Source organism: Azolla caroliniana, unplaced genomic scaffold (genome assembly GCF_043228905.1).
Source record: "Azolla caroliniana isolate FFs.n. ecotype wild unplaced genomic scaffold, voAzoCaro1.0.p SCAF_8, whole genome shotgun sequence".
NCBI classification, from domain to species: domain Eukaryota; kingdom Viridiplantae; phylum Streptophyta; class Polypodiopsida; order Salviniales; family Salviniaceae; genus Azolla; species Azolla caroliniana.
The window spans coordinates 19,641,684-19,650,743 of record NW_028230443.1 but is presented as its reverse complement, the minus strand read 5'-3'; positions in this window follow the sequence as shown (position 1 = coordinate 19,650,743).

Below are 9,060 nucleotides of genomic sequence, written 5' to 3'. Positions count from 1 at the left end.
TTCCAAATCGGAGGAAGTGTGGTACGTTGACTACGGCGCATCGAACCACATGACGAGCCACGGGGAGTGGTTCTCCTTTTTGGAGAAGCCGGATCAACCGGGAGTTGTTGAAACCGGAGACGACACTCCCCACCCGATCGTGCACGTCGGAGAAGTCCCTTTGAGCCACATCGGACAGAAGGGGAAGCTGATGAATGTATTACATGTTCCGACGATCATGAAGAACCTGGTGTCAGTCGGACATATCGTCGACCAGGGGATGCAGGTGCGATTTACGCACCTCGGGTGCTTCATGGAGGATGAGGGCGAAGTTATTGCGCAAGGGCGCAAAGATGGGAGGATGTTTATCCTCAACACTAATGACGTCAGCACCGCACTGTTCGCCAAAGGACAGAAGGTCGAGTCGGATATCGACCTGTAGCACAAGCGGATCGGCCACGTCAACTACAGGAGGCTTCAAGCCCTGCAAACGGAACAAGTCGTTTTCGGTTTGCCGAAGTTTAGCGGTCGGAGAGCCCAGCTTTGTGAAGCCTGCCAACTCGGGAAGCAACACCGGCTTCCATTCCCCATTGAAAGAAATCGAACAAGCTCGATCTTATCCATTCGGATGTGTGGGGACCGGCACAAAATGTTAGCATTGGCGGGAATCGATATTTCGTCTCCTTCATCGACGACTACACGAGGCATATGTGGATCTACCTCATTGAGCGGAAGGGCGAAGTCTTCGAGTGTTTCCGGAGCCTCCAGAAGATGGTGGAACGGGAATTGGAGAGGAAGATCAAATGCCTACGGTCGAATGGCGGAAAAGAGTACTTTTCCGGCCAATTCAATAGCTATTTGCAACATAAAGGAATTCGGCGAGAATTCAGCTGCAGATACACACCGCAACAGAACGGTGTGGCCGAAAGGAAGAATCAGTCGTTGATTGACGCGGCTAGGGCAATGCTGGAGGAAAAGAGCATGCCCAAGTTCTACTGGGCGGAGGCGGTCCAAACGGTCGTTTACATCCAGAACCGGATCGGGGACAAGGTGTCAGCTCACGAGCTGTATTTCGGGTGCAAGCCGAATTTGAGACACCTACGGATATTCGGCAGCATAGCCTATGTACATGTGCCGGATGAGAAGTGGAGGAAGCTCGATGCAAAATCGGAAAAATGCATCCTAGTCAGCTATGCTCAAGAGCAAAAAGGGTATAAGTGTTATAACCCCTGGATGAAGCAGGTCCGAGTCAGTCGAGATGTCGAGTTTGATGAATCGGCATCGTGGTATTCCTTACCGACTCCGACTTCCGATCCCGACCCGATGTCGGAAGATGGGGCTAGTGAGCCTGAATCAGCCCAGGTAGAGGAAGATGAAGCAAGAACCCAAGATGAGAGCCTGGAATCATTCCGGTTAAGCGGACCGAATGAGAGACTAGATCAGTCCAACCAGTCGGATGATGCGACGACGAGTAGTGGAGACTTTGTCGTGCTCTCCCCGCGCAAGGAACCAAGGAGACAGTTCACACGCAAAGAGAAAGGGAAGCAGAAGATGCCGGAATTCGAGACCGGCAATGATGAGTCGGATCGGTGCATATCTGACTTTGACAAGGACATAGGCAGATCCTCGGGAACGAAGACCGAACTGGCCAAGAAGGGTCTCATACCAGGTAACGGTGAGTTACGCCGGTCCACCCGCCAGAAGGATCCCGTTAAATGGTACGGGTATAACGAGTACATGGCGCATCATTATGCGTACATGACCAAGGTCGTGGAAGTGCGTGAGCCGGAGAGCTACGCAGAAGCGGCAAAGGACGCCAATTGGCGTGCCGCTATGGCGGAAGAAATGCGGCCACTAGATGCCAATGGAACTTGGGACCTAGTTGACCCTCCCCGTCACTGTAAACCGATCATATGCAAGTGGGTGTACAAGGTAAAGTACAATGCCGACGGTACAGTTAATCGGTACAAGGCCCGGTTAGTGGCGAAGGGATATGCGTAGACCCATGGAATCGACTACGAGGAGACCTTCGCTCCTGTAGCGAAGATGACGACGATTCGTGTGGTACTGGCGGTTGCTGTGGCAAGGGGGTGGCATCTTCATCAGATGGATGTGAAGAATGCCTTCCTTCAAGGAGATCGTGAAGAAGAATTCTTTATGACTCAGCCCCTCGGATTTCAGTCAGAGGTGAACAAGTCGGCGGTGTGCCGGTTGAGGAAGTCGTTGTACGGCTTGAAGCAAGCCCCCCATGCTTGGAATGCTAAAATCATGCACCGGTTGCGAAAGATGGGGTTTGTTGCCTCTAAGTCGGACTCTTCCCTGTTCATCTGTCAAGGCTCAAACGGTCTGGTATGTATCTTACTCTATGTTGATGATTTAGTCATCACCGGCCCAGGTCTTCCGGAAATCAACCGCGTCAAGTCCTAGTTGTCGGACGCATTCGATATGAAGGACTTGGGGGACCTTCATTATTTTTTGGGGATTGAGGTGATCCGCACCTCCGACAACATATTGCTTTCTCAATGCATTATGTGTTGAATATGCTGTACAAGTTCGGCATGACGGAATGCCGACCTGTCTCCACACCCCTGGACCGGAATCAGAAGATCCGTCCCAACTCCGGACCAGCCTGCGATGAGAAACGGTTCCGACAAATAGTCGGAAGCCTGATCTACTTGACCATCACCCGACCCGACATTAGCTATCCAGTCGGAGTGGTAAGCCAATTCATGCAGAAGCCAACCGTGACCTTCAGTGCGCGGAACGAATACTGAGGTATGTAAGCGGCACTAAGGACCGGGGGCTCTTATACCAGCAAGGTATGACCAAAGAACTTGTCGGCTACACGGATGTCGACTAGGCTAGCGATGCAACGGATTGTCGCTCAACTTCCGGCTTTATGTTTTCTCTTGGGAGCGCGGCTGTTGTGTGGAGCATCAAAAAGCAGCCAACAGTGGCTCCATCCAGCACTAAGGCTGAATACCGGGCCGCAACCATTGTCACCTGCGAAGCCATCTGGCTTCGGCGACTACTGCAAGACCGGCGGATCGAGGTACCGACCCCGATCCTAATCTACTGCGATAACCTCAGTAGCATGCAGGTCGCCAAGAACCCTGTGTTCCATGCTCGCACAAAGCACATAGAAGTGCATTATCACTGCGTGCGTGAGCGGGTCCTGAGCGGTGAAGTTGAACTACGGTATGTTCACACGGATCGGCAAGTTGCCGACATCTTCACCAAGCCGCTCGGGTCGGACAAGTTGCAGCACTTTACCAAAATGCTTGGCGTTCAGCATCTCGACGTGCCGCACTTGAGGGGGAGACGCAAGGGCAAAGACACAACCGAAACGGGCAAAGCCAAAAAAACTGTTGAACCCATAGGTAAGAGAAGAACCGGTAGAGGTGGAGACCAGAAGAAAAATGAAGCCGAGTCGACGAAGGAAGTCGGCACATCCGAATGAATCGAAGTGGGCGGCTGTGAAGAAGCCAAGGGAAGCACGAAGAAGGCCAAGACCCGGACGTGGTCCGATGTGGTGAGAGGCCTGAAGCCAAAAATCAAATCGGAGGATACCGATTCAAACAAGAGCTCGAATGAGTCGGAGACAACCGATTCGGATCAACAGAAGGATCCGGATGAGTCGGATCAACGAGAGGCCAAGGAGACACGGACGCAGCGGAAGTCGATGCCATCGCGGAGGAACTGACGGATCCGCAAGCGCCGGAGTCATAGCAGCGAAGGAGCTGAGATGGGCCTATTGAGCAGACATGCTAGAGGTCGAGGCACGCAAAACCAAAGGGGTCACGGCAAACGGGACCGGACCGGACCAGGAGCGCGAGCAAGGCGAAGCGACGCCAGGAGAAGTCAGTTGGAAGAATCGGCTGCCACAGAGGTTGACACTACAACCCTACCTCAGGTTGAGCTTGAGGGGGAGTGTTGAGCGGCAAGCTCAACCGGAGCCGGATTGGCTGAATAAGCCTGAGCCGGTAAGCGAGATGAATCGGTATGCCGGTGAGCAACCGAGCCGGTAATCAGTAAGGACCGGTGAGCTGGGGAGCCGGTATGCCGGATCCAATCCGTAACCGGAAGCCTAGTATAGGTTAGACTACTAGGCAGTTATAGTCTCGTAGTTAGTGTCAGATGCTCGTGTGAGCATTGAAGTACACCGTACTTCTAGCAGTCTCGTGTAGACTTGTATAAATAGCGCTGATGAGCGCGTTGTAGATATATGTTGAGCGGCAAGCTCAACCAGAGCCGGATCGGCTGAATAAGCCGGAGCCGGTAAGCGAGACGGATCGGGTGAAACGGATCGGTATGACTGTGAGCAACCGAACCGGCAAGCAGTGGAGGCCGGGTGCAATCCGTAACCGGCAATCCAATCGGAAGCCTAGAATAGGATAGACTACTAGGTATCTATTGTCTCGTAGTAAGTGTCAGATGCTCGTGTGAGCATTGAAGTAGATGGTACTTCTGTCAGTCCCAAGAGGACTTGTATAAATAGTGCTACTTAGCACAGTGTGTAAAAGCAGAGTCTTGATATAATTCTGGAAATTACGTTCTGCTCTCTCTGTCTCTCTCTCTCTCTCTGTGTTGTTCTCTGTTTTACGCTTCCGCAAACACTTACGTTTACATGGTATCAAAACGCGAGGGTTGAGAACCTCTGCTGCAGACATTTACTCTTGAGAAGAAAACCCTAACAGGTCGAAAACAGACACAGTAGAAGACATGGATAGAGGCATGGCTACGTCGCTCCCGGTAGAAAAGCTCGACAGGAGCAACTACGCATCCTGGTCTTACAAGATGCATCAGTACCTGCTTGGACACGGGTACTGGAGTTATGTCGAAGGAGCGAATGATGCGGCGCCAGACTCGGCACACATGGACTTCCCGGTATGGGAACAGGCGGCAAGCAGGGTGATGTACTGCTTCGCATCCAATGTCGGCGATCAGCTGCTCAGCCACATCCGTGACGCCAAGACAACGAAGGATGCTTGGGGGAACCTAAAAAAGGTTTTCGCCGCAAGCACCACTGCCCGGAAGCTGCAACTCAGACAGGAGTTGAGCAATGTTCGACAGAAGAACATGTCCGTGGCAGACTACACGGGCCGGATAAAGGAGATTTGCGACTCACTCGCCTCTATCAATGTTACCGTAGAGGAAGACGAGATGTTGCAGGTATGTCTCGGAGGCCTGGCGTCCAAGTTCGGAACGTTCCGGACTGCGGTGTGTACAAGGGAGAATACCCCCTCATTCGTTGACTTACAGTCGATGCTCCTTGTAGAGGAGAACCACGCCGGTGCATCTACCAGTGCATCCCCGGACAGCCGAATGTTGTACACGGGAACGGATCGGCACTGTGGGCGTGGTGGAAGAGGTGGGTCGGCACGCAATGGAGGCGGCCGGCAAGAGCAGGAACGGAGGCACTATGAGTGTGCCGATAGCAGTTCCGGGACTTCCACAAGCAGGGGGAGTCAAGGCGGTGCCGGAGAACGGCAAGACAAATCCGCTACGGAATGCTGGTACTGTGGCAAAAAAGGCCACAGGGAAAGCGAGTGCTGGAGAAAGCGTGCCGATTCGGACAAATCCGGATCCGGCAAGACCGGTAAGGATGGCCGGCAAAACTCGCACTACGCAAACGGATCAGGAGGATCCGGAACCGGAAAGGCCAGTAAGGGGCCAGCCTTGGTGATGAATAACAAGGCAAACTCAATGAAGAAGACCACTTCCAAAACGGAGGAAGTGTGGTATGTTGATTCCGGCGCGTCGAACCACATGACGAGCCACAAAGAGTGGTTCTCCTTTCTGGAGAAACCGGATCAACCAGGAGTAGTCGAAACTGGAGACGACACTCCACACCCAATCGTGCACGTCGGAGAAGTCCCTCTAAGCCACGTCGGATAGAAAGGGAAGCTGATGAACGTATTACACATTCCGACGATCACGAAGAACCTGGTGTCTGTCGGTCAAATTGTCGACCAGGGGATGCAGGTGCGGTTTACGCACCTCGGGTGCTTCATTGAGGATGAGGGCGAAGTCATTGCGCAAGGGCGCAGAGACGGGAGGATGTTTATCCTCAACACCAAAGACATTGGCACCGCTCTGTTCGCAAAACGACAGAAGGTCGAGTCGGACATCGACCTATGGCACAAGCGGATAGGCCACGTCAACTACCGGAGGCTTCAAGACCTGCAAACGAAACAAGTAGTTTTCGGTTTGCCGAAGTTCAGCGACCGGAGAGCCGAAATTTGTGAAGCCTGCCAACTTGGGAAGCAACACCGGCTTCCATTCCCCACCGAACGGAACCGGAGCCGTAACAAGCTCGATCTCATCCATTCGGATGTGTGGGGACCGGCACAAAGTGTAAGCCTTGGCGGGAGCCGGTACTTCGTCTCCTTCATCGACGACTATACTCGGCATACTTGGATCTACCTCATTGAGCGGAAGAGTGAAGTCTTCAAGTGTTTCCGGAGCCTCCAGAAGATGGTGGAACGGGAATCGGAGAGGAAGATCAAATGCCTTCGGTCGGATGGCGGAAAGGAATATTTTTCCAGCCAATTCACTAGTTATCTGCAGCAGAAGGGAATTCGGCGAGAGTTCAGTTGCAGATACACACCGGAGCAAAACGGTGTGGCCGAAAGGAAGAACCGGACACTCGTCGAAGCGGCAAGGACAATGCTGGAGGAGAAGAGCATGCCCCGGTTCTACTGGGCGGAGGAGGTCTAGACGGTCTTCTACATACAAAACCGCATTGGTGACAAGGTGTCAGCTCATGAGCTGTATTTCGGGCGCAGGCCGAACTTAAGACACCTTCGGATATTTGGCAGCATAGCGTATGTGCATGTGCCGGATCAAAAGCGGAGGAAGCTGGATGCAAAATCGGAAAAATGCATCCTAGTCGGCTATGCTCAAGAGCAAAAGGGGTATAAGTGCTATAACCCCCGGACGAAGGAAGTCCGAGTTAGCCAGGATTTCGAGTTCGATGAATCGGCATCCTGGTACTCCGTACCGACTCCGACTTTCGATCCCGACCCAATGCCGGAAGATCAGGCCAGTGAGCCTGAATCAGCCTTGGAAGAGGATGATGAAGCCGGGACTCAAGATGAGAGTCCCGAATCGTTGCGGTTGAGTGGACCAAACGAGCGACTGAGTCGGACCAGTCAGATGAAGAGACGGCAAGTGGTGGAGACTCTGTCGTGCTCTCCCCGCGCAAGGAACCAAGGAAACGGTTCACGCGCAAAGAGAAGGGGAAGAGGAAGATGTCGGAATTCGAAACCGGCAACGATGAGTCGGATCGGTGCGTATCCGACTCCGGAAAGGAGAAAGGCAGATCTTCGGCAACGAAGACCGAACTGGCCAAGAAGGGCCTCAAATCAGGTGACGGTGCGTTGCGCCGATCAACCCGCCAGAAGGATCCCATCATGCGGTACGGGTACAATGAATACATGGCGCATCATTATGCGTACATGTCTAAGGTAACAAAAGTGCGTGAGCCGGAGAGCTACGCAGAAGCCGCAAAGGACGCAAATTGGCGTGCCGCTATGGACGAAGAAATGTGGGCACTCGATGCCAACGAAACTTGGGACCTAGTTGATCCTCCCCGTCACTGTAAACCGATCGGATGCAAGTGGGTGTACAAGGTCAAGTACAACGCCGACGGTTCTGTTAACTGGTACAAAGCCCAATTAGTGGCGAAGGGATACGCGCAGACCCACGGAATCGACTACGATGAGACCTTCGCTCCTGTGGCGAAGATGACGACGGTTCGTGTGGTATTGGCGGTTGCTGCGGCAAGGGGGTGGCATCTTCACCAGATGGATGTGAAGAACACCTTCCTTCAAGGAGAGCTTGAAGAAGAAGTCTTTATGACTCAGCCCCCCGGATTTCAATCGGAGATGAACAAATCGGCGGTATGCCGACTGAAGAAGTCGCTTTACGGCTTGAAGCAAGCCCCCCGAGCTTGGAAAGCGAAGATCACGCACCGGTTGCGTAAGCTGGGGTTTGCTGTCTCTAAGTCGGACTCTTCGTTGTTCATCCGGCAAGGCTCTGACGGTCCGGTATGTATACTCTTGTATGTGGATGATTTAGTCATCACCGGACCGGGTCTTCCGGAAATCAACCGCGTCAAGTCCCAGTTGTCGGACGCATTCGAAATGAAGGACCTGGGGGACCTCCATTATTTTCTTGGGATCGAAGTGATCCGGACCCCCGACGGCATATTGCTCTCACAACGACATTACGTGTTGAATATGCTATATAAGTTCGGCATGTCGGATTGCCGACCTGTCTCCACACCCCTGGATCGGAACCAGAAGCTCCGTCCCAACTCCGGACTGGCCTGCAATGAGATACATGGTCTCCATAGGTAGAGCGGCCATTGCGTGGAGCAGCAAGAAGCAGCCCACAGTGGCTTTGTCAAGCACTGAGGCTGAGTACCGGGCCGCTACCGTTGCCACTTGTGAAGCCATCTGGCTTCGGCGACTGCTGCGAGACTTGCGGATCGAGGTACCGACCCCGATCCCGATGTACTGCGATAACATGAGCAGCCTGCAGCTCACCGGGAACCCCGTGTTCCATGCTCGCACAAAGCACATCGAGGTGCACTACCACTTCGTGCGTGAGCGGGTCCTCAGCGGTGAAGTTGACCTACGGTATGTTCATACGGATCGGCAAGTTGCCGACATCTTCACCAAGCCGCTTGGATCGGACAATTCGCAGCACTTTACCGACATGCTTGGTGTTCAGCATCTCGACGTGCCGCACTTGAGGGGGAGAAGCAAGGGCAAAGTCTCTACCGAAATGGGCAAAGGCCAACAAACTGTTGAACCCGTCGGTAAGAGGAGAGCCGGAAGAAGAGGAGACAAGAAGATGAAGGAAGCCGAGTCGACGAAGGAAGTCGACACATCCGAACAGGTCGGAGCAAGCGGATGTGAAGAAGAGTTGTGCACTCAGGAAGAGAAGTGTATGCTGTGCGGAGGTCATCACGACGGTACTGACCATGATGCGGAGTCGAATGGAGAATTCAATTTCGGTTCACCGGCTGAAGAAGCCGAGGGAAGCATGGAGCAGGCCAAGACTCGGAAGTGG